The sequence below is a fragment of the Canis aureus genome, chromosome 23, assembly GCF_053574225.1.
Source record: "Canis aureus isolate CA01 chromosome 23, VMU_Caureus_v.1.0, whole genome shotgun sequence".
Classification (NCBI taxonomy): domain Eukaryota; kingdom Metazoa; phylum Chordata; class Mammalia; order Carnivora; family Canidae; genus Canis; species Canis aureus.
In genome coordinates, this window is record NC_135633.1 from 44,567,230 (window position 1) to 44,592,453 (window position 25,224).

At 42.6% G+C, this 25,224-nt stretch overlaps 1 long non-coding RNA gene across 4 annotated transcripts; it reads right to left on the minus strand.

Moving 5' to 3' along the window:
* Positions 1–2,634: 2,634 nt before the first annotated feature.
* LOC144295064 (uncharacterized) lies at positions 2,635–25,155 on the minus strand. Of its 4 annotated transcripts, XR_013362471.1 has the most exons (4): positions 25,035–25,148; positions 21,315–21,462; positions 6,474–6,640; positions 2,635–5,678 (listed from the first exon to the last, which is right to left on the minus strand). It is a non-coding gene; the product is annotated as an uncharacterized LOC144295064 (long non-coding RNA). The 4 variants fall into 4 exon arrangements; XR_013362468.1 differs by having other exon boundaries at positions 21,315–25,155; XR_013362470.1 differs by lacking the exons at positions 21,315–21,462; positions 25,035–25,148 and adding an exon at positions 9,058–9,144.
* Between the last annotated feature and the right edge of the window lie 69 nt (positions 25,156–25,224).

The window sequence follows — 25,224 nt, forward strand, 5'->3', positions numbered from 1 at the left end:
TCTTTTCCAGGCTCTTAAACAGAAGGAAACACCCCTGCATTTCTCTGCCCATCCGCTCCTGAGCGTGCATGCTCTTCTCCCTCTCTTCTCCTCACCACACAATATTGGCAGAACTTAGCATGACCTTATTCGCTGAGGTCTGGGCCGTAGGGAGGGAAGAGATCAGAGAGCTGGAAGCAAATGTCCCCCATGGGAGAGCGGATGGGCAGGCCATTGTGGTGCACTCTGCAGCCCAGGCCCAGCTTGCAGCTCCAGTACCTTCCTCCCAACTTTACTTTCTCATGTTGGACACTCCCTAAAGCACAGTGCACTGTATTTGTGAGCAGCAGGCTGGGTCATAATGGACCAGCTACGACACTAGGGAAGTTCTCAAAAAAAAAAAAAAAAAGTATAAAAGAGAAGATGTGAGTTTGTTTTTCGCGCAGGCTTAAAGGAGAATGGGATATTCTGAAAAGGGGTCTCACAGACTAGAACATTTAGAATGCATGTGAATATATAAGAAAGTGGTTGTAGTAGTTGTCTCTGGGGAAAGGAATTGGGAAACAGTGGGCAGTGGAGGTATTGGGGAGGACTGGTTTCTCACTGTCCTTAAATCCTCTTATATAGTTTAGATTTTTTTGTCATGTGGGGTTTTTTCTTCTAAATAGATTTTAAAGGATTTTGAGGGCCACCCAGTTGAAGCTAAGATATTAAGCATGATATTTTAAAAAGATTTTATTTATTTATTTTAGAGAGATCAAGAGAGAGAGAGAGAGAAGCATAGAGGAGAGGGGCAGCGGGAGAGGGAGAAGCAGACTCCCCTCTGAGCAGGGAGCCCACACAGGGCTCTCAATTCCAGGACCAGGACCAGGACCTCAGGATCATGACCTGAGCTGAAGGCAGACGCTTAACCCACTGAACCACCTAAGTGCCCCCTCCACCCACCCCACCCCACCCCACCCTCCACCCCGGCTCTGCTGGCATGATTTTTTTAAAAAGGGAAACCTTAACAACTAACTGTTCACCTGCCTCTCCCTAGACCGCCCTGAAGTCCTCTCGCATGGAGGTAGTGCATTTGCCCATGCCCCACATTTGTGTTCACAACTGGCCCAAGAGTGGGGGGCATTGAGACTAGTGTTCTTCATGTAGCTGCTAAGTCATTGCTTGTGTATCTTTAAATAAAAACTGCTCCTTCAAAGCTCTTGCACTCCAGGTATTTCATGCTAATAATATTGACATTTATTGAGATTTTACTAAATGTATAGCATTCTAAATCCTCTAAATAATCTAATTTATTCTTGTTTATAGATGTGAAAGCTGAAATGAGCAAAGTTAAGTGACTACCTGGGTACCATGTGCAATACTGGGGTTCAGTACAGGAGTGTCTAAAGCCTACACATCTAATTCCATTATAATGCACCCTTGGGATGTCTGGGTGGCTCAGCAGTTATGTGTCTGCCTTTGGCTCAGGATGTGATCCCGGGGTCCTAGTATCAAGTCCTGCATTGGGCTCCCTGCATGGAGCCTGCTTCTCCCTCTGCCTGTGTCTCTGCCTCTCTCTGTGTCTCTCATGAATAAATAATAAAAATCCTAAAAAAAAAATGCACCTTCTTTTCCTCTCTGGGTTGCTTACTACACCACCTCCTGTTGTCTCCACATTCACTGAAGAGTTTTCCAGGTAACATGGCATTTGTATCCTCTGCCAAGCTCATCTTTATCCTTGAAGGAAGGAAGGGAGCATGGAAGAGCAGGTAGGGAAGGTTGGAGAGCCCCTCTGGATGGAGGGAAGCAGAATTAAAATAATCAGGGAAAAATAATCACTGGGAATATCCAAACACTGCCTCTTCCTCATTGTCTATCATCACATCTTCCCCCAACACTCCTCCCTTCCACCATACACACACAAAAACACACATGCTAAAGTCCTGACAACTGCAGTTTCCACTGTTGGAAATTTTGCTTCTCTTCTTCCTCAAAAAGAAGCCCTCCTCATATGTGGTTAAGAGTAGGCACAGTCCAGAATAGAAGAGGGCAGCAAATTGGAAACAAAGGCTGATCAGCAAAAGCTGAGGAGAGGAAAGAAAAGAACTGGCATCTGGGAAGCTATGTAGGAGGAGGAAAGGATTTTTTTTTCTGTCTTCAAAATGTACAAAGCAATCAAGACATAAGGAAGTTGGGGTGCCTGGGTGGCTCAGTTGGTTAAGTGTCTGCCTTTAGCCCAGGTCACGATCTCAGGGTTCTGGGATCAAGCCCAGGACTCACGGGGGAGCCTGCTTCTCCCTCTCCCACTACTCCTGCTTGTGCTCTCTTCCTTTGTTAAATAAATAAAATCTTAAAAAAAAAAAAAAGACATAAAAAAGTTAATCATCTTCTTCCCTTTGCCCCCTGAATCAATGAACTGAAAATGAATAACTGAATTACTGTCCTCTTAGCTGTCCAACTAAGCCATCACACAGTAAAGCAAAACCATGAGCAGGGGCTATGTCTGGGAAAAAAATTACAGAATTCATCTTTGGTTTCAAACTCTGAAGTGGTCTCCATAGCCCTACTGAGGAACATACACACCACAGAGAACTTAAATAGAAGCCTTGAGAGAGGTATCTGTGTATCATTTAAGTTTCCTATAGCTTGTATGGAGGCAGAGAAGGTGTTTGAAGTTCTTTTATTTTTCAAAAGAGTTTATTTGACAGAAAGGGAGTACACAAGCAAGGGGAGCAGTGGACAGAGGGAGAGGAAGAAGCAGGCCCCCCACTGAGCAGAGAGCCTGACACGGGGCTGGATCCCAGGACCCCAGGATCATAACCTGAGCCTAAGGAAGATGCTTAGCCTACGGAGCCACTCAGATCCCCCTGATTCAAGTTCTGTCAGGGAACTGGCTTGAAAGAGAAACTCTGAAGGATTCAAACACCTTTCTGAACAAGGCAACATGCAAATTGTCCAGAAGATTCACATTATTTGTCCTTCTTACTTTCCCTCATCCTTCTTTCCATATTTCTTTTCTTCTTTCTTCTCTCTCTATGCACTTCCTTCTCTTTTCTTTCTTCAACTCTTCCTCTCTTTTTTCCTTTTTTTTACAAAACCTGTAAGACAGAGCAGCCAACAGCATTGCTTTCGCTCTACCAGTGTGTGGGAATCAGAAAAAAGAAATGCCATACCTCATTAGAAGACTGTCAGGCTGGGGTTGGCGGGGGGCGGGGAGGGGGGAGATCCAAATAAGAAACCTAGAAGCAGAATACCAGGAGCTATCAGAGAGCCATTTACAATCACTGAGATGAAAAGGGCTGTATCCTTGGGGATGGTTTTGCTTAATCAGCTGGGGTGATAGTAACATATTTGAGTACATTAACTCAGGTTAGCACCATAAGCACATGGCCAAGCTTGTACCAGTTCTCAATACTATTTTGTTAGGATATTTGGGCAGAACATATACACAAGGTCTCTAACATTATGCCATGGATTTGCATGCCAGTGTGACCCTTGTGTCAGAGACCATGGTGAACAAAAGAACCCAAATAATTTTTAGCAATGTCATTTCTATGGGTTTGAGCATCCATGTGGAAACCTCCAGGGAAGGACAGTCAAGAATACTGGATTAGGAATCAGGTAAAGCGAACACCTACTGAGTGCCAAACCTATGTGAGCAAGCTTGTAGTCCCTTGCTCTGGAAGCTTCAACACCTGCTGGGGAGGTAGCTTGCTAAAATACATATACATTTAAAAGAATACACACGCACACACATACACACACACACACAATATAAATCCAGCAGTAAGGTTAATGTAGATGGAAGAATTCATTCTGCTTCAATAAGTAGAAACAGCTTCCTAACCATCTTTAGCATGCACTTTCTTCTGTCCTGAGCAGTTGCATTCCCTTCTCACCTCTGAGATCCCATCTCTGGGCATTCGCCACCCAAATGCTGCCATCCCTTCTGTCAAGACAGCTGCAAAGATTCCTCACCTCTGAGAACTCTAGCCTGTCTCTGACCCTAGCAGCTGGGAGCCCCTTGGTCTCCTGTGGTTCCCCAGCCTTTTTACTTGTAGCCCATTTCTAACCAGAATTACCCATTCATTCCTTGGCCCATGCCTGGACTTTGGGAACGTCTGACTTCTGACGGTCTCTGTCCACTGATATCCCACTCTTGTAGGTTTTTGGCTCACCTCCCACCTAATACTCTAGCTAATACCCAGACTTCAAACACTTCCCACTTGACCCTCTCTTTGGCCTGATGAAGTCCTAGTTTATGACTTGTTGGGTGGAATGTCAAGATCCAACATTTTTGCTCCGGTTAAGTGAGTTATATTATAATAATGGCAAAGGGGGCAATGTGCTATGATGTGTTATTCCTGTTTAGGTGAAATTACCCAACCAATCCCCTTAAGATTTGGGATCCAGAAGAAGGTCTCTGTGGCTTTAAGACATCAACCAAGGAGTCGCCACATCAGAGTGAGCCTCTGCCTCTTCCTAGTTATTAAATGAACCAATGACACAGAGGAAATCAACAAACATTGTCTACCTTGAACTACCTTGAAGAGGTCCCAAAAGTACTGCATTTAAAACCTCTAAATGTTTAGGAGCTACAGCAAGCTGGGTTGATTAAGGTCTGATTCTAGTCTAAGTGATCACTGCTGCTTGCCAAGACTTGGCTGCTTCCTGGGGCACATTGACTTCAGGTAAAACTGCAAAGATGTCCAAGTTTGTCTTTGTGTCTCCTCTCGGACTCAACTTCCTAGCCCTCTCACATTCCCTCCCTCTGCCCAGTCACATTTAAATAGGCCCTCAGGCTCAGATAAGGTGACTCCTGAGTTCAAGTGACTGGATTTCCTATTCCAAAAAGTGTTCACTGTGGAATGGAAGTCTTCATCCCTTGTAACTTAGGTGGAGGGGTGGGAAGAGGTGTATGTCAATGTATGGACACATATGTGTCTACATGCCTTCCCCAGGAACTTTCAAGTTCAATAAACATATTGTAAGCACTCTGGAAAGTTACAGTCATAAGGGGCAGTGACTCTCAAACTTTGCTACAGATTAGGATCATCTGGGATGCTTCTGAAACATACCACTGTCATATCTTGCCCTTACTCCAGCCCAGGCAATCAGACTCTTGGCCAGGGTTTAGAACTACTAGAAGGATGGAACACATTAGGGCTTTGGCAGTGGCAGGTGGAGGTTCAAATCCCAGCCATGAAACTTACAAGTGGCATGATTTCTAATGAATCACTTAATGTTGGTATATTTTATTTAGTGCCTGGAAAATGATGTAGTGATACCAATCTCACTGAGGTATAGGGCAGTAAGTGACCAGCAGGGCACTGGTCTTATTCTAGAACAAGGACAGATATATTTTTGTGGAAAGACCAATAAATAAGTGGTCAGAAGATGGTTTTGCCTTCCAGCTCTTCCACTTTCAGTATGACATGTCATATAAATTCTCCAAACTGAAAATGGAGATAATACTATTTCGCTTAAAGGGTAGTCATACAAATCAAAAAAGATAACATAGGTGAAAGTGCTTTTGAAATCAGAAAGCACTGTGTAATTTTAATTCATCATTCTGAAGACAACAAAGTCTTGGGTTAGCAGTATGGTTGGTCTACAACCTTTCCCAAGGTGGTCCAGTCCCTGGGGAGGGATGAAGAGTTTGGATACAGGAATACAGAGGGACGTGGTAATGACTGTAACAAGACTTTGCCCACTTTCTGCAAATGAGAAAAGAGAAAGTTTTTCATTGGGTCAAAAATCCATCATACTTCAAGGCAAAAAGCAGCAAATTCCTCACCATCCCAAACAACAATTTATCTGATATATAAACAGTTGGTGGGATTTTTCTTTTTTTGCCATACAGTTTCTGCTTCCCAAATTTGGCTTCCTCCAGCTCCTACTATACTCCCTCACCAACAGATCTTCGAGGTGGATTGGAACAGTTCACTATTCTAATCACGCAGGTCCTGGGTATTGAGTTTAATTTAGCTGCCTGTGCAGTAGGATGCTGGGATATTTTCAAATCTTTAGCCCGTGGCACTGCAAATCAGTCTGACTGTCAGCCAAGAAAAGAGATGTGAGTCAGCCTTGTGTCCACAAATACCACCCATTACTTCTGTAAAGGAAAAAAAACAATAAATGTCCTATCTAAACAGAATTTTTTGGAGGGTCTTCAATATCAAGAAAGATGAATCGAGGAGTTGTCACCACACGCTGTTCCAAAATTTCTTTAGACAGTGGTACTCAATTCCCATCACTTGGGAATTTGGCAGAAATCAGATACTCAGGCCCAAAACCTCAGACTTAGAATCTACATTTCAACCTACATTTCCCACAGGTGATTCCTATGACATGAAGTCTGAGAAGCCCTGCCTGGCAAAATTGTCTCATTAAATCCTCACAAACGAATGTGGCAGTTATTTCACCAACTCACAGATGAAATAACTGAGACTCAGATGGGAGCAATTAATTACAGGCCTTAGTCAGGACCACATAGTTACTGATTGACAAACCGAGACTATCCCAGAGCTGCTGATTCCAACAGCAGAGCACTTGCATGTGGTGACATTGGTCCTGTTGTTTGTTTGAACTGTCATCGAGGATGTGGTGCCTGTAATTTATTTTGCATCCTCTTTTGCACAAAGCAGCTTCTTCTCAGGGATTGTTCTTCACAGATAAACTGCAAGTAGAAGTAAAAAAGAAAAGTTATGGGAGACACAGCATCCAGAAAGCAAAGATAACAAAAAATAAGTTTTCACTGATAAGGACCTTCACAAGAAAGCTGGAGAAAGGCTTCAATCTATGGATTTCTGGTCACCCTGGAAACCTGCACCTCTATAGAACAAGGATAAAAGTCCTCAAAGGACTGGGTTGAAGATTAGTAATATAATTAGATGGAAGGCAGATGGAACCTTTGAGAAAGAAATCAATGCACACACAGGTGCAGAATACTATTGTGGAAAACAGTCCCGCCCCCCTCACACATGCCAGCTCAGGGGATGCCCTGCAGCAAAATGCTGGCCTGGTCCTAGCTGGGGTCAGATGGGGCTTTGACTGGTGACATCATCCCCACCATCTTGCCATTTTTTGCCCTGCCTGCCCCAAACTCCGAGCACCCACAGTCCAGGCAGAGCTAGAAGCCGAAGGAGGAGCAGTACTCAGAAAAAAAGCACTGGGAAAGGTATGGGAAGGTGAACCAGCTGTGTGACCTCAGATAAGTCACTCAATGTCTCCACATCTGTTTCCACATCCTTAAAATGGGAGATAACAAACCTGCCCTGTCCATCATAGACTTTTTGAGTATTAGCTATGTTAATCCATGCGAAAGTGCTTGGGAGTTCATGATTTCATCATCATGGAGCCTGATAATATGCGGGGCATTATAATTACTAGTTTTTTCTTGGCCATGCAGGCACAGACACTTGGAATTCACAATATCTTGCTGCAAATGGCCCTGTGTTATGCAGAAGCCATTGGCTTCTGGGCTGCTGGAATTGGGTTTCAAGCTAGGTGTTAACAAACACTAGAGGGCATAATAAACACTAGGTATTTAGAAGGGACTGAGAATAATCTAGAAAAGTCCCCCTACCAAAAAGGCACACTGCTGGCGAGCCACATTGCCTCATATTCCACTACTATGGCAGTGTTTGTGTAGCTGGAAGCATTGTATTTGGGAAGTTTGAAATGCAAATTTTCCTAGAAAGGGTTAATATATTCACTAGTCTCTTGCACTTTAGTTTGAATTAGTTTATCCATGGATTCCTCAGCTAATGCTCTTAAGTCTCTCAAAGGAATTGAACGGTAATTTCGATAGTAGAGAGAGAGAATTTTAAATTCTGACGCCCTGCCTTGAGAGATAAACCTAAGTAGTGGGGTACAAGAGGGTGCTGGGTGCCTCCCAGGAGGGAAAAGTCCCACACTAGTGAGGTGAACACTAAATAAAAGTACATGGAGAGTGCTGAACTGAATTCACTCCACACTTTTTCTCAATGTCTAAAAGGAGAAGAATTGGATCCTGTGTTCCTTTGCTTGATTTGATCGCCTTCTTGGGCCAATTATTTGCCTTTTTCCTCTTCATAGTGGAGTTTAGCTTTATATTGCTCCAGATAATGGGAAAACAAAGGTAATTTAACAATCCTAACTGTTGTTCATCGTAAATCATTATTTATCACAGACCAGTCATTATTGGCAAGCCTTGTCTAACTGTACCATCTCTATCAAAAGTCCTTTAAAGTGAGTTAGAAGGCTTCTAATATAAGTTTCCTTTTTTAAAAAGGCATTCAGGGTTCTAGAAAAGATCCTCTAAGGCTGTAGACATGGGAAGTGTTCTAGAACCATTTACTGGTGTAACATGCTGCCTCAGTTTCCCCAGGGTGATCAGTGTCTGGAGAACTAAAGAGAAGAGAAGGAAAGGACAGCTCTGATCCAAGCAAAACACAAAATGAATAGTTCACACTTCCCTGATGGACCCTAATGGCTTCTGACCTCCAAGCCTGCATGTTTGTGAACTTTAAACCAGCCAGCTTTCCCAAGTCCCAGCCAGTCACTGGTCAGTGGGATATCTAATGACCCAGGATATCCATGGTAATCACACATGATTTCACCCTTGTTCCAAATCCCCACGCTCTTCCTGTTCTGGTAGGTTCTAGCCTCACTGGTCTTCCCTCCTGATTCTGGTCTTAGTCTCAACTGCAATTGACCTCTGAATTTAGATCCCAAATTTGGTTCTCAGAACTCTTTACTCATTGTAATAGATTGAGAGAGATTGTAATCCCTGAGAGAGGATTATAAAAGCCTTCCCTGTGGAACTCCAGAGTAGCTATGGGCTCACGTAGCATATGAAGAGTGGGCAGCAGTGACCCTACGAACATTTTCCTGTCTCAATGACAGGACATGTTCTGGGGAGAGGCAACTCCATCAGCCTAGTCTCAGGATGGAGGTATGGGATGGAGTGGCAGCTGACCCATGGCAGACAGAGTGAGATACACATTTGTTATCATAAACATCGAGATTTGGGGAGTCTTATTTGTTACTGTAGTGTAATTGATTCACACCTCCTTGGATTCCTACCACTCATAGAAACTTTAGACAGACTACCAGACAGACTGCCAGACTTGGCTCCAGCCACAGCACACCATGATATTCAGAAAGGAAGGAGAGACCCATCAGCCAGGAAAAAGCAACATACTCATGTATTCTATGATGATTCAGTGCCCGGGCAACAGTATGTAACGTTCTGAGTCCCTAGATTCCATCTGTTTTTCTGGGTGTAAGTTCCTTAACAAAAATCTCTTCCCAGAATCTAACACACTACATGATACCAAGGCACTTCTTTGGTCAACTATAGTGGAATCTGAGGGCATGGGTCTTTTTTTCAGGCTTTATAAGAGGAAATCACCCATCTGGCCTTACCCACACCATCCACTTGTCTACAATATTACCAAACTATCCAGCACTACAGAAATGAATTTCTAAAAACCCAGCAGTAATCATGAGAGTGTTACTTTCTATGTCAAGTTTTCTTCATGTATAGATTTTCCTTTCTTCTCTTTATCACTTTCTGAACCATGAAAATACAGTGGCAATGGCGAAAGACCACTGCTCTAGGATGTAACAAACCTATGTCTTGATTATGCCATGGTCTCCCAGTGTAACATTGGGAACACATGTACCCTTCTGGGGCTCCTCTCCTTGCCTGTAAGTCTGGGGTTCAGAGATTTGGGGGCACTGTGTCTGACACCAAGAAGGCATTTTCCAAAATAGGGTCTGCTCACTGTTACCACGTTTTCTAAGCCCTGCATTTCCTCTTATGACAACAGATAAATTCCAAGTAGGTATCTTTTAAGGAGGCATTTCCTTCCCTAAGTGAATGTGTTAAAATTGTGTATTTCAGTATTTTCCCTCCTACCCTCACCCCACACCTCAGGAGGATGGAGGGCATGATACATTCCGTAGCTACTACTACTAAGTGTCCAGAGTGTAATAAATGTTCAGTGCAGGCTGGTAAGTACAATAATGAATGAATGGACTCAGAATGGTGGATCTTACAAAATCATTTGCTACTACTTACTCTACCCCTTAGTTCTGTTCATGTCAATGCCTGTGCTCACTTTTGAGGCAATCATCAAAGGAAAGGAATGCGAATATGTGTTACACTCTGAGCTCTTTGGAAGAAGAGTGTTGTGTCCAAAAAAAATGTATGTTAGAAACTATATTCTGTTAAAATTGGAGGGGAGAGAGCTTCTGCACCTTTGTGGCTAGTTCTTGTCCATCGTTCTTTAACCATGCCCCAAGGGTTCGGCAGTTGAGCAGACTGATTCTGCTGTGCTGGCTGATTTTTATTGTGTTCAGAGTATACACAATTTATTAGCAGGAGTTACCGTCATCCAGGGATCTAAATTATACATGAAACCATAATAAAAATTTAAAAAGGTAACCAACATCCCTGCCTGCATTCAATTTTGTAGATTGTGAAAAATCACAAGCTTTTGGTTTTGTTCTTAAATAGATCCCAGATCTTCCCTGGGATTCTGTCTGGTATCCAAGCAAACCCCTGCCTTGGTACCTCTGTTCGGCTGCAGTGGGACTCCTCCACACTCTCTCCCAAAGCTTGGCATGGGTTCCAGAGGCTTCCAGGGGATCTGGGTCCATCTAGGTGGGAAATATGCTTATTATCATCAGCCAAGCCCTCATTTTGAAGTGCTTTGGGAATGTATTCTATGTATTCTCGCCCCAAAAGCACATTCAGAAAGTAAAGTGCAGTGCTTTGCAAATTGTTTTCTCTGTAACCACGTGCCTTGAAGTCCTAGGCTGGGTGGATTTAAATGCTGATGTTTGGGCCCTACCCTAGATGAGCTGGATCAGAATCTCTGAGAAGGAAGTATAGGGATCAATATTTTTAATAAGTGTCCTAGGAAAATCTTTGGAGCATAAAACTGTGAAACTCACTAGTGTATCTGTTAAGAGCCCAGGTTCTGGAGTCAGATGGGACCTAGTTTGAATTCATACTAGCTATGTGACTTTAGGCAAGCTCCTTACCCTCCTTAGACCCCAATGCCCATACGTTGGAAAAACAACTCCACACTGTGTTGTAAGATAAAATACAAGGAGATTGTGCATGCAAAGCAGGACTTCCCCAGCTCCACGTGCCTAGGAATCACCCAGGATCTTTTTAAAATGCAAATTCTGATTCAGTGAATGTGGGTTGGAGCCTAAGATTCTGACTTTTTCTAGCAAGCTCCCTGGCAAAGCCAGTACGGCTGGTCCTCCATTCACACTTTGAGTAAAGGCCAGACAGAGTAAATCCCAACTAAGCGTTAACTATTCCATGACAGTCATCCCCCCATTCATTGTTCACCTTCCAGGGTTTCAGCTATGTGTAGTCAACTGCAGTCTGAAACTAGGTGACCCTCCTTCTGACCTATCCTCAGAAAGTCAACATTGGCCTAACACTACATCCAGTGCCTTGCCATTCACTTCACTTCATCTCACCCTATAGGCTTGTTATCACTGAACATCATCATGAGAAGGTTGAGTACTGTATAGTACGATACATTGAGAGAGAGACCACATCTTTTATTACAGCATAGTATAATCATTTTGTTTCGATTACTCACTGTCATTAACCTCTTTCTGTGCCCAATTTATATATTAAACTTTCTCAGAGGTATGTATGTATAGGAAAAAAACATAGCATATACAGGGTTCAGTACTATCTGTGGCTTTAGGTACCTGCTGGGGGACTTGAAACATATCCCCTGTGGATAAGAGAGGCAGGGGCAACTGTACAAGAATTTACTGGGAAAGGATGAAAAGATAAAGCAATGGTTTTTAAGATTTTTTATTTATTTATTTGAGAGAGAGACAGAGACAGAGATAGAAACAGCACAAGCAGGGAGGAGAGGGAGAGGCAAACTTGCTGCTGAGCAGGGAGCCCGACACAGGGCTTGATCCCAGTACCCTGGTATCATGACCTGAGCCAAAGGCAGTTACTTAACCAACTGAAAGACTCAGGTGCCTTAAAGCAGTGGGTTTGTTTTTGTTTTTGTTTTTATTTTTTAAATCTTGATCAGCCATTATAATTACCTGTGGTGATTTTGAAAATGCAGATGCCTGGGCTCCCACCTCCAAAGACTTAGATTCACTATATTTATGGTGAAGCCTACAAATCTATGTTTTTAAAGTATGGCAAGTAAGCCAGGATTGAAAAGCAATGGATCTGAAGTTATAAGTATCTTTGGGGTGCCAGGGTGGCTCAGTTGGTTGAGTGCCCGACTCTTGATTTTTTATTTTGGCTCAGGTCATGATCTCAGGGTCATGAGATTAAGTCCTACATAGAGCTCTGTGCTGAGTGCAGAGCCTGGTCAGGATTCTTTCTCTCCCTTTGCCCTTCCTCCCAGCTCATGAGTGCTTGTACTCTCTTTTAAAATTTTTTTTTTAAGTTATAAATATCTTTGATGAAATTTATGTTGTGTCCACTGAGACAATGTCAAAATGCCATCTAGGACAAAACTCTTATTCATGATAGCTATATATTGAATGTGTCTTCCCCAAAATTTATACATTAAAATTCTAATTCCCAAGGGGATTGTATTTGGAATTTGGCCTTTGGAAGGTGATTAGGTCATAAGGGTGGAGCCCCCATCAATGGGATTAGTGCCTCTTACAAAAAAAGATCCCAGAGAGCTCCTAGGCCCCTTCCACCATGTGGGGATACAGCAAGAAGGCAACTATCTATGAACCAGGAAGAAGGCCCTTACCAGTCACCAAAACTGCTGGTACCTTTGTCTGGACTTCCCAGCCCCTAGAACTGTGAGAAATAAGTTTCTGTTGTGTATAGGCCACTCTGTCTATGGTATTTTGTTATAACAGCCCAAACAGGCTAAGACACTATGATGCCAGTCTAAAGTATAGTGTCTGTCATGGCCATTAATAAAGAAAAGAGAAAATATTAGTCATAGCCCCTAGACTGCTCTAGCAATTGGTTATAGGGCCAGCTCCTTAATGAGTAAAGGAAAAGTCACAAAAGCAAACATCACAGGGGGTCAAACTCCATCACTTAATAGCTATGGGATCCTAGATGTGGTACTTTAGCTCCATGCTTCTCAAATACCTTATCTGTAAACAATGAGGATCACATCTGGCCCATCTACCTCATAAGCTTGATATGAGGGTCAAATGAACATTCTATAATCTTGCTACTCAAAGTGTGGTTCATGGACCAGCAGTATCAGCATCACCTGGAAGCTTGCTCAAAATGCAGAATCTCTGAGCTACTGAATAAGAATCTGCATTGTAACAAGACATCTCCACCCACCCAGTGATTCCAGTGCAAAGTTTGCAATAACCCTGCTTTATGGGACTAAAATATTGAGGGATGTTATAAGATGAAATAGTCCTATAGTCTCATTGGAAAGGAACAAGCCTTATATTATATGTGAACAATGAGAGATGAGGACAAAGCCAACAAAATCAAGTGCTAAGTATTGTCCATACTTTTCCAGAAAGCAACAGCAGCAACAGCACCATTAGCTGAAATTCTTTCCAGCTCTGATTATAATAGTCAGTGCTCTCCAAATGTTTTCATGATGGAGGAGCAGATAATGATAGTAGTTATACATTGCATGAGATTGTTCAAGGATGGGATTGTTCAAGCCCAGATCAATTATCTTGGGCAATGGGCAATCATCAGGGCAGCTTGTGAAAATGCAGATTCTGAGGTGAGGCTCAAATTGCTGCATTTGGAACAAGTGCCCAGAGGATGTACATGCGGCCAGCACACGGACAGGACCTACAGGGAGTAAGGTTTGGGAATTCAGGCCACCTAGGCCCCATACTGGCAGCCCTGAGGACCAGGGAGGAAGAAATATCTCTGTACACAGTAACACATCCGTGGTACAATGGATGGGAAGCTCTATCTCCACTCACATTAGTTTGAGTTAACTCATAATTTATATTGGGACTAGAAAATGTTGTTCTGGCTCCTGATGACCTCTTTAGTGCCTAATGCACATGGGGTGAGGGTGGATGGGATGACATCTGTCCAGTGCATAAGTATAGCACCACTATGTTGTGAGATATACGTCAGCTGATGCTCCTGAAATCTGGGAAACCTGTCAAGGTAAATCATTCCCATTCTCCAGAACTGTGTACTTAATGTTCATTTGCATGTCTCTCCTTGGAGCAAAACAATGAGCGCACAGCTTCCGGGAGCTGCACAAAGTTCTCTCTGGCACAGGCTTTATGCATAGATATTGAACAGCTGTGTCAGCTCACACTTCCATGAACTCCCCAGGGAATTGGTTTTATGGCACTTTGCCTTGGTACAGAATTCCTACTCCCCAGACCTGGAACTGTATGTTTAATGGGCCAGATAGTGCTATACCACCTCCTTCTACCTGGATTCATAATACTTTGGCAAGAAATTTATCTACAAGAAAAGAATGTCCTTAGTAAACATCGACAAGAAAGCCTGAGCAGGTTCAATATTCAAATATTCATCACATAACTTTATTCTTATTGGAGAAATAAAAAACCACCAGGGAAAATGAATAAATTTGACTGCATAATATATTGTTAACTTCTTTTTGTCAAAAACATCTAAAATAAAGATGAAAGACAAACAAAAACCTGGAAAAAATGTTGGTAATTCCAAAGAGATTTAACACACACATACACAAAAACAAATCAGCAAGGGAAATACTCATAATAGAAATGTAGACAAAGAACAATCTATGATTTCAGACAAACAATGCATGTATATATGGTCAATAAATCTATGCCTAAAATATGCAAATAATCCCAAAATACAAGTGAAAAGAAAATATTTTCCCTATGAGATTATAAAAGATTAAAAGTATTGACAAATCCCTTTTTAATAGTAATTGAGTCAATGGCACTGTCAGGTCCTCTGTTGATGGGAATATAAATTGGTCGAATGTGTCAAATGTGTCTTTAATATTCATACACTTTGAGTCAGTAATCTCACTCCCAGAAATCTACCCTATGGAGATTATTCCACCAGAAGATGAATATTTATTCATCTGTTCAACAGATATGTATTGAGCCCTTATATGTGTCAGGCATTAGGTTAAGAATTAGGAGTATAGCCAAAAAGAAAACAGGCAAAATGCCTGCTTCAAGGAGCATACATTATACTTATGGGAGACAAATGACAAATAAATAAATTATGTGTGTTTTGTTGTGTGTGTGTGTGTGTGTGTGTGTGTGTGTGTGTGTGGGTGGTGGTGGTGGTGGTGGTGATGGTGGTGATAATGGTAAAGAAAAGTAAAGCATGACCAAAAAATAATAATAATATTAATAAGGGCAATAGTCAATGGAATGTACTGCTCCTCACAGGGTGATTAGAAAGGTCTCTCTGACATGGAGACACTGAACAAAGACTTGAAGGAAGTAGAGAATCATCTTTTGCAGTAGAGATATCTGCAAAAGATGATTCCAGACAGAGCAAACAGTAAGAGCAAAGGCAGGACAGTGAGGAGGCCAGTGAGACTGGAGCAGAGTGAGGGAGGAGTAAAGACCTAAAAACCGATAGGACAGAGCTCTGAGACCACTCAGGGCCTTGTCAGCCATGGTAAGGCCATTGGGGTTTTACTATCGATGAAACAGGCAGAATCAGAATTAGAATTTGAGCAGAGCAGTGATGGGTCAATGATATAAGCTTGCAAAGATTCTCTCCAGCTGCTGGGTGGAAGTGAGCAAGGGCATAAGCTCGAAGACTTAGGTTGTAATTATAATAATCCAGCTGAAATATGATGATGGAGGGGACGGTGGAGGTGGTTGAAGGTGGTTGAATTTTAGATATTTTGGAGGTATGGCCATGAGGCTTTCCTAACAGATATGAGATGTAAGGGAAATAAAGGAGTCGAGCATGTCTCAGGTTTTTGGCTCAAAAGTATAATATTTATTGGGATGGAAAACCTGTAGAAGGAGAGATTGGATGAAATTAAGTCAGAGAAATGAAGGACTTTCAATTCATCAAGTTTGAGATGTCTATTAGACATCAGGTAGGCAGTTGGACTAGAAATCTGGAATTCAGAGAGAGGTCTAAGCATACAGACAGTATTTGGTCCTGAGACCAGATGAGATCACCCGAGGAATGAATATAGAGAGATAAGAGGTCTGAGATGTGAACACTGGGTTGCTCCAGAATTTGGAGGTCAAGAGGGCAAGGGGAAACAGGCAAAGGTGACAGTGGCCAATGAAGGTCAGTGACCAGTGAAATAGGAGAAAACCCAAGAAAGTGGTTTACTAGAAGGCCAGTGAAGAATTCTGAGAAAGAAAGGAACGGTCAGTATGTCACATGTTGAAAGAAAGATAAAGAGAGAGGACCAACCACTGCCTCACCAACTGGTGATGACCTTGACAAGAACATTTTGTGGAGAAAAATCTGATTGGAGAGGATTCAGGAGAAAAGAGAGGGAATAAAAAGTGAGGCTGGCAAGTATAAACAGCTCTCTCAAGAATTCTAGGTGTCTTCCTGCCTTGTTAATTTTCCCCATTCTCACTGGTGTGAGGTGGTATCTCATTGTGGTTTTGATTTGTATTTCCCTGATGGCAAGTGATGCGGAGCATTTTCTCATGTGCTTGTTGGCCATGTCTATGTCTTCCTCTGTGAGATTTCTGTTCATGTCTTTTGCCCATTTCATGATTGGATTGTTTGTTTCTTTGCTGTTGAGTTTAATAAGTTCTTTATAGATCTTGGATACTAGCCCTGTATCTGATATGTTATTTGCAAATATTTTCTCCCATTCTGTAGGTTGTCTTTTAGTTTTGTTGACTGTATCCTTTGCTGTGCAAAAGCTTCTTATCTTGATGAAGTCCCAATAGTTCATTTTTTGCTTTTGTTTCTTTTGCCTTCGTGGATGTATCTTGAAAGAAGTTACTGTGGCCGAGTTCAAAAAGGGTGTTGCCTGTGTTCTCTAGGATTTTGATGGAATCTTGTCTCACATTTAGATCTTTCATCCATTTTGAGTTTATCTTTGTGTATGGTGCAAGGGAGTGGTCTAGTCTCAAATGTTGGAGAGGATGCGGAGAAAAGGGAACCCTCTTGCACTGTTGGTGGGAATGTGAACTGGTGCAGCCACTCTGGAAAACTGTGTGGAGGTTCCTCAAACAGTTAAAAATAGACCTGCCCTACGACCCAGCAATTGCACTGTTGGGGATTTACCCCAAAGATGCAGATGCAGTGAAATGCTGGGACACCTGCACCCCGATGTTTATAACAGCAATGTCCACAATAGCCAAACTGTGGAAGGAGCCTCGGTGTCCATCAAAAGATGACTGGATAAAGAAGATGTGGTTTATGTATACAATGGAATATTACTCAGCTATTAGAAATGACAAATACCCACCATTTGCTTCAGCGTGGATGGAACTGGAGGGTATTATGCTGAGTGAAGTAAGTCAATCGGAGAAGGACAAACAGTGTATGTTCTCATTCATTTGGGGAATATAGATAATAGTGAAAGGGAATAGAAGGGAAGGGAGAAGAAATGGGTAGGAAATATCAGAAAGGGAGACAGAACATGAAGACTCTGAACTCTGTGAAACGAACTAGGGGTGGTGGAAGGGGAGGACGGCAGGGGGTGGGGGTGAATGGGTGACGGGCACTGAGGGGGGCACTTGAGGGGATGAGCACTGGGTGTTATTCTGTATGTTGGTAAATTGAACACTAATAAAAAATAAATTTATTATTAAAAAAAGAATAATGCTGATATGAAAAAAAAAAAAAAGAATTCTAGGTGTCTAGGTAAGGAAAGAAAACGAGCTGCAGCCCAGAGGTGGAGTGACCTCAGGGAAGATATTTTTTAAAAGAGAGTGATTATCTGATATCTGGTTGCTAAAGAAATTATATGGCTGAGAGAAAGAATCGACAAAGGAATTTAGGGAGATAAGATAGAAGATAAGATCCAATTAACAAAAGTGAGTATTCCTCTGGATAGAAGTAGAAATTACAGAACTGTTTATAATGGTAACCAAAAATTGACAATTAATGAAAAGCTTATCAATAGGAATTGGATAAGTGGGGATGCCTGGGGGGCTCAGCGGTTGAGCATCTTGCCTTCGGCCCAGGGCATGATCCTGAAGTCTCAGGATCGAGTCCCACACCAGGCTCCCTGCATGGAGCCTGCTTCTCCCTCTGCCTGAGTCTCTGCCTCTCTCTCTCTGTGTCTCTCATGAATAAATAAATAAAATCTTTAAAAAAAATAATTAAATTAAATTTTAAAAAAGGAATTGGGTAAGTGACTTAAGGGATCTAAATACTATAGAATAAAACACAATCATTAATATTGATAGTAAAGATCCTGTATTTCTCTACATGATAACATACCCACAATTAAAAAAGAAAAAATATATGGGCAGCCCGGGTGGCTCAGCGGTTTAGCGCCACCTTCAGCCCAGGGCGTGATCCTGGAGACGTTGATCTCCCTGCTTCTCCTTCTGCCTGTGTCTCTGCCTCTCTCTCTCTCTCTCATGAATAAATAAATCTTAAAAAAAAAAACAGCGTGGGGTGCCTGTCTCAGGTGATTGAGTCTGCCTTCAACTCAGGTCATGATCCCGGGGGTCCTGGGATCATGAGCTGATGTCTAGCTCCCTGCTCAGTGGGGTGTCTGCTTCTCCCACTTCCCCCCTGCCCCCCTGCACTCATGCTCTCTCTCCCTCAATCTCCCTCTTTCGCAAATAAATAAAATCTTTTTTTTTTATTGAAAACCAACATACCATCATCCTAACTAAAAATGACTAAAAGTGCTTTATGTGGATGATAAGATTTCAAAGTTGTTTTTGCTTCATTCTTTAGATATTCTGTACTGATCATTTTTTTAAAAAAAATATATAATTTGCTAAATGGTATTTTCTCCACTTAAAGCTGCTACCATAAGACAAAAAATGCCCTGCCCTGAAGCCCTCTTAGAGGCTTTGAATGGTGATTACTGCTCAAATTCATAGACTGAATATCAAGACTTTCCCTTTTCCCATTTAACCCGTCCCCACAAACATCTATTCAAATCCCAAGCCTGCCATTTATTAGCTACTTAGTTTTGAGCAATATTTTTTGAGCAATATTTTTAACCTTAATAAGCCTATTTCTTCACTTGTAAGATAATGTTTTAAAAATTTGGCCTCAGAAAGCTGTTGTGAGGACCAAAGAAGATAATATAGGTAAAATGCCTAGTAGAGTGCCTGCATATGGGCATCTGGACATATGGATAGTATACTAGGCTCTTATTTCCGGGTGTGCTACCTCTTTGCTTCCCTAGGGAAGGCCCACTGTGCCATACACGCTTTAAGAAGAAGATGATGAGGAGGACCCATTCGTATCAATACCACTGGCACTGCCTTTGTTTCTTCCTATTTCTGGTGACCCTGGTCTCTTTTCTTGCCTAAGCTAGGGGGATTTGTGAAAGCAAGAAAAAAATTCCTACAGCTTCTCCATTGCCTGGAAACATTTCAAAATTTGACAAATCCGCCCTCTAGTGGCAGATATAATAATTTCTACCACATTCCTCCCCAGGTGGAATTGAAATAGAAAAATCCCAGGTTGTAAGCCTCACCTGCCACTACTGGTCAGAGGGAAAGGGAGAAGCACATTCCCCAGCAAGCAGGGAGCCTGACACGGGGCTCAATCCCAGAACCCAGGTATCATGACTTGAGTCAACGGCAGATGCTTAACCAACTGGGACACCTACGTGCCCCTGTAGTATGACTTTTTATTGTTACGGATATGCTTCTATGTAGGATCCTGACAACTTAACTTTTTTAAAAAAAGATTTTATTTATTTATTCATGAGAGACACAGAGAAAGAGGCAGAGACATAGGCAGAGGAAGAAGCAGGTTCCCTGTGGGGAGCCGAACTCGATCCCAGGACCCCAGGATCACAACCTGAGCCGAAGGCAGACGCTCAACCACTGAGCCACCCAGGCACCCCAAATCGTAACTTTTTAAAATGTGATCTTTACAACTGCTCTGTAAGATTCCTGGCACATAATGTGCCCAATAAATGCTGGGTATTTCTCTGTTTTATAGAGACTGGAGCCTCAGCGAGATTAACTGCTTGTCAAGCAGTTCAAACCCACATCTTCTTCCATCTGCAAAACTCTTCCCACCAGTCCTCAACTGCTGTTTACTTTTCTAGGTCGTAAATAATCTCCTCCTCCTTACCCCAACTTTTTATTTAAACTTCTTCCTCTTTTAAAGTATGTAGCTACAGTCTAATGCTAATGGATTAATAAACATTAGTATATTAATAAATATTATATTAGCAATGTGCTAAAAAAAGGACTTAAAATATGAAACAAAACCAACCAATTTCCCAAACTCTCCTCTCATTTCTCACTCTTCTTAAATAAATGGCCCAATTCCTCACCACCCCAGAAGTATCCACACACCTTAAAAAAATATTTATAGCTCTTAAAAGCCTTTCCCAGCCCATCTTTCCTTTCCCGCTGGGCACTCTTAATATGACTGCTGGTAGCATCTTTAAATTATCCCATTGAGATATTATTACTTATTAAACGCTAGTGGTGTTTATGCCAGAGAGAGAGAGGGCAATTGGCAGATGGTCAGATGGTTGATTATTTCTGTTCTTGCTGAGATTCCTGTGGTGTTTAATTGGGATGTCTATCAGAAGGAGCCCCCCAAATGTGGGGTGACAATCAGGTGGAAGCCCTCAGCACAGAAGGTGAAAGAATTCACCAGAGGCGGAACAGAGGAGACAGAAGTTTATTGAATCGGGACGCCTAGTGGCTCAGTGGTTAAGCATCTGCCTTCGGCTCAGGGAAGTCAGAGTCCCGGGATCAAGTCCCACATCAGGCTCCCTGCATGGAGCCTGCTTCTCCCCCTGCCTGTATCTCTGCTTCTCTCTCTCTTTCTCTCTCTCTGATGAATAAATAAAATCTTTAAAAAGTAATAAAAATTAAAAAAGAAGTTTATTGAGTATGCCACAAGGGAGCAGGTGGGTAGGACAGCAGAGGAGAGGCAATGAGTGAGGGCTGTTTTTAAAGGGGGAAGATGAGGAGTTATGGCAATATATGGAATTACCCCTTTTTTGATACCTGTGCCTGGTTGGTTAGGGCCTATGAATATTTTGAGGTGGGTCGCGTGATAGACCTGTCTGTGTTCAGCCAGGGGGTCACTGTGGCCCTGTCTACCTTCCATCACTCAAGACTGTTTCCCTAAAAGCAGCTTCTATGATTCCCTTTCTTCTGGATTTCATATGCAAGAGTTATTGAGGGAGTCCCTTCCTTCCCCCACCCACCACCACTGTAATGCCAGTCACTCATACTGGATGTGGACAAAGATTCACGCGAACTCAGAACAGTGGAACTCTTACCATCTGAGATATATATTAAATGGCTCGAATCTTAAAAGACTCCAGTTGCATTTTGAGGAGGGGCAGCATTACACAGCAACCAGTCACATGAGGTCATTACTGCCTTGGGCAACTCTTCCTCTTGATCACAGCATATTAACATTCATTCCTAGTGGTAGAACAACACTCAAGAAGGTAAATACACATACCTCTACCTATGCCTATAAAATACAAAATGATCTAATTAAAAAATTAAACTCAAAACACCAATGGACACATTTGAAAGGGTTTTTTGCTTTTGCTTCTCTTTTCGTTTTTGTCTCCTGTGGTCTGAAATAAATGTATTAAAATAAAAGCCAAACACCATTTGTCACATGCTTTGTGACACCATGTCTTAAGAGTGTTAAGCCTTATAACAGCCTTTTGAGTGCTATTACTACCACCTTTTTAAAGGTGAGGAAATTGGCTTTTGGGGAGATTCATGAACCAGCTCAAGGCCAGAGTTTTTATTTATTTTTTATTTTTATTTTTTTAAAAGATTTATTTATATATTTATTCATGATAGACAGAGAGAGAGAGAGAGAGAGAGAGAGAGGCAGAGACACAGGAGGAGGGAGAAGCAGGCTCCATGCCAGAAGCCCAATGTGGGACTCGATCCCGGGACTCCAGGATCGCGCCCTGGGCCAAAGGCAGGTGCTAAACCGCTGAGCCACCCAGGGATCCCCAAGGTCAGAGTTTTCAAACCAGGAATTTAGATCCAGGCTGTTGGACTCGAGGCCAACTATTCTTTTATACTATTTCCCAAGATTCCCAGATGTTGTTTGCCTATGAGAACTTAAATATAGACCTACAGCCTCTTTCAATGTGAGAAAGAAAAAGAAACTCCTGTTCAAAGCAGTTTAAATAAAAGGGGGAATTTAATGGCTTCTATGAGTAAGCTGGAGAATGGGCTGGATCAGGGACTCGAACACAGGATTCTCTGTGTTTGTGATGAATGTCAATCTTATTCTTTCAGACTGCCTTGTGGGGGACCACATGTTGGGAACTTCATTGGGGAAGCTTCAGTTTCATACTCTAAGATACGCCCAGAGAGGAAAAAATTCATCCCTGATGGCCACAGTACGAAAAACTACTGCAAAAGATTCTGATTGGCCCAATTTAGGTCATTTACTCATCTCTGGGTCAATTCCAGTGGCAAGGGAAAAAGACGACTGTAATTTGCCCAGTCTGGGCCACTTGACTACCCCTGTGGCCTGGAGGGCTGGGACTATACCCGGAGAGGAAGTTGCTAGAGAGAAAATATAAAATAGCTACTATATTACATAACATGGCTATACCTCTTTGGAGTTTACAAAGTGCTCTCACAATTTAACCACCTGTCAAGAGGGCACATCAAGTATTACTAAAATAATGGTGATTAATTAAAGATGTCCACAAGTTTTTTGTTACCCTCTCCATTGAGAGATGGAGTTCATTTCCCTTCACCTGAATCTGGGCTTGCCCTATGATATTTAATAAAATGTGGCTGGTCTTACTATAACTGCTTATTAGTTTTGTCTTTAAAAGGCCCTCCACCTTCCACTTTCTTTCTCTGGGAATGCTCACACTTAGAGTACTCCCTCTTAAACTCAACTACTGAGAAGTCAACCCACAAGGAAAGGCCAGATGAAAGCATTCTACTCAACAGTTCCAGCTAAGCTTTGAACTGATAGCCAGAGTCAACTGCCAGCCACAAAGAGTGAGCCATTGTGGACATTCTAGGGTCATTTGGTTGGCAACAATAGAGAACCAAAACAGAAACTAGGGCTCATTGGCTTAGTGTCCTACAGTTAGAAAGGCTCAGCGTTGTAATGCTAAACCAGATGCTCTGACTCTAAGCCCACTGGGCTTGCTTTGATTCCTTACTGCCTTCTATTAAAAACAGAACAAGCCTTAATTCAAAATCTCCAGTTGTAAAATTTCTGTCCAGGGTGCAGGTTGGGGAAGTGGAGCATATCATCCACTCAGCAAACATTTAAGATTTATGTGGTCAGCAACTGAACAAAATGTACTACTAGTTCTTGAGGAACTCAGAGTCTAATCAATAGCGAGCCTCATAAATTATAGTTCATTGCAATAAGAACTGCTAAATGCCATGATGGAAAATGTGCAAGGTGCTTTTGAAAAACATGGTGGGCACTAAACCTAGCCCACAGCATGAAATAATGGGCACATCTTTTGTTGGGTTTAAGAGGGTATCTCTGAGTCTATGTTGAGGATGTTGAAGACTGAGTATATGAATGAATGAATGCAATTCATCAAGATAAACGTGACAGGAAATGGGAAGGGGGGGAGGGAGGAAAAATTCTAGTATTTAGGATAAGGACATGAATTCTAGTCCTAGTTCCAGCCTTCACTTACATGCGCTTTTGGCCAAGTCCCTGAAATTCCCTTAACTTAGCTTCCTCGTTTGCAAAGCTGGGGGTGGGGTGGGGAATCACATTATCTCTTCATGTACTGGTTGGACAGTTCCTTTCTCCTATTTCCTTTAAGTTTTGATGTTCCTTAGAGTTTGGTCCTTAGTCATTGCTCTTCTCACTCTGCAAATCCTTGCTAAATGATCTTATCTACGATAGCTTTGGTTGTCAATTATATGGAAATGAAACCCAAGTCTAAATGCTAGCACGATTCTGTGGGCTGTCTACCATTGTAGTCATCCACTTATTGCAATCACACAATGCAAGAAAAATTCAACACGTCCAGAGCTGAGCTCATCACCTTGCCCACTTCACTGACTTCTGATTTCTCCCTTGGTTGATGGCACCACCATTAACATTGTTGGTGGCCTATGAAGTTACCTTCACTCTCAACTTTTCCTTCAACTTCACATGCAATCTTTAGCCAGCACTACTAATTTTGCCCCCTAAATATTCTACAATTCCTTTGTCTAGATGTCCCATAAATAGCTCAAATTCCAAATATTCAAAGCTTGACTCATTACTTCCCCCCTTGAACCTGCTCCTCTTCCTGAGTTCTAGCAGGACGTTACCCCCATCCACTCAGCGGCCAAACATAAAACTTAGGCGTCATGGTTGATCTCTCCCTCTCCTTTGCTTTCCATAACCAGGTAACCACCAATTTCTGATGTTTGGCCTTCTTTGCCTCTTAAATATACCCACTTGTCTCCATTTCTCGTTGCGATCACCTTTTACTTCCTGTAGTAGTTCCTAATTGGTTTCCCTGCCTTGAGTGTTCAGCCTTCACCCTCTCTGGCCTCTTCTCCACCACGAAGCCAAATCTGATCATGTCAGCAACTTCTGTCTTCCCTACTCCCCATATTCTAATTTTTTTTATTTTTGTTATGTTTTACCTCCAGGCTACAAAATCTACGATAGGGCTTGGATAACCCATTTACCCTCGTCTCCCCTGCACTTCCCACACTGTGCTTGGCACATGATAATTGTTCAATAAATATGAACTTGCACTCATCCCCTTCTGATGCCAGGTTATTTGTAGCAAGTAAACCTGGGACATGTTCTAGATGTACTGGCTCTCCGGAGGCACAGAGTGCCACGATCTGATTCACCGGTGTCCGAGCTGGACCCTTCCTGAGGGCCATGGGACACTAAGTACAGGATAACGGCCCCGAATGAATTGTAGAGTCGGTGCACAAAGGGATACACATGCCGAGGCATCTTCCTAATAGGGCTTAAAATCAAAGGCGTCGCCAACGCTCTGGGCCAATATCCCCCCTTTCTGGACCTCGTCTCCCGATCCGTAACGGAGCACAGCGGAGGCACGGCAGGCAGCACCGCAGCACACCTGAGAGCCCAGCCGGGGAGCTGCGAGGAATAATGGGCCCGCACGTAGGGGTTGGCGCATGCGCGGCCCCCCCCCCCCCGCCCGGCGCGGCCTTCCCGGCGGCCCTCGCGGGAGGCGGGACCAGGCCGAT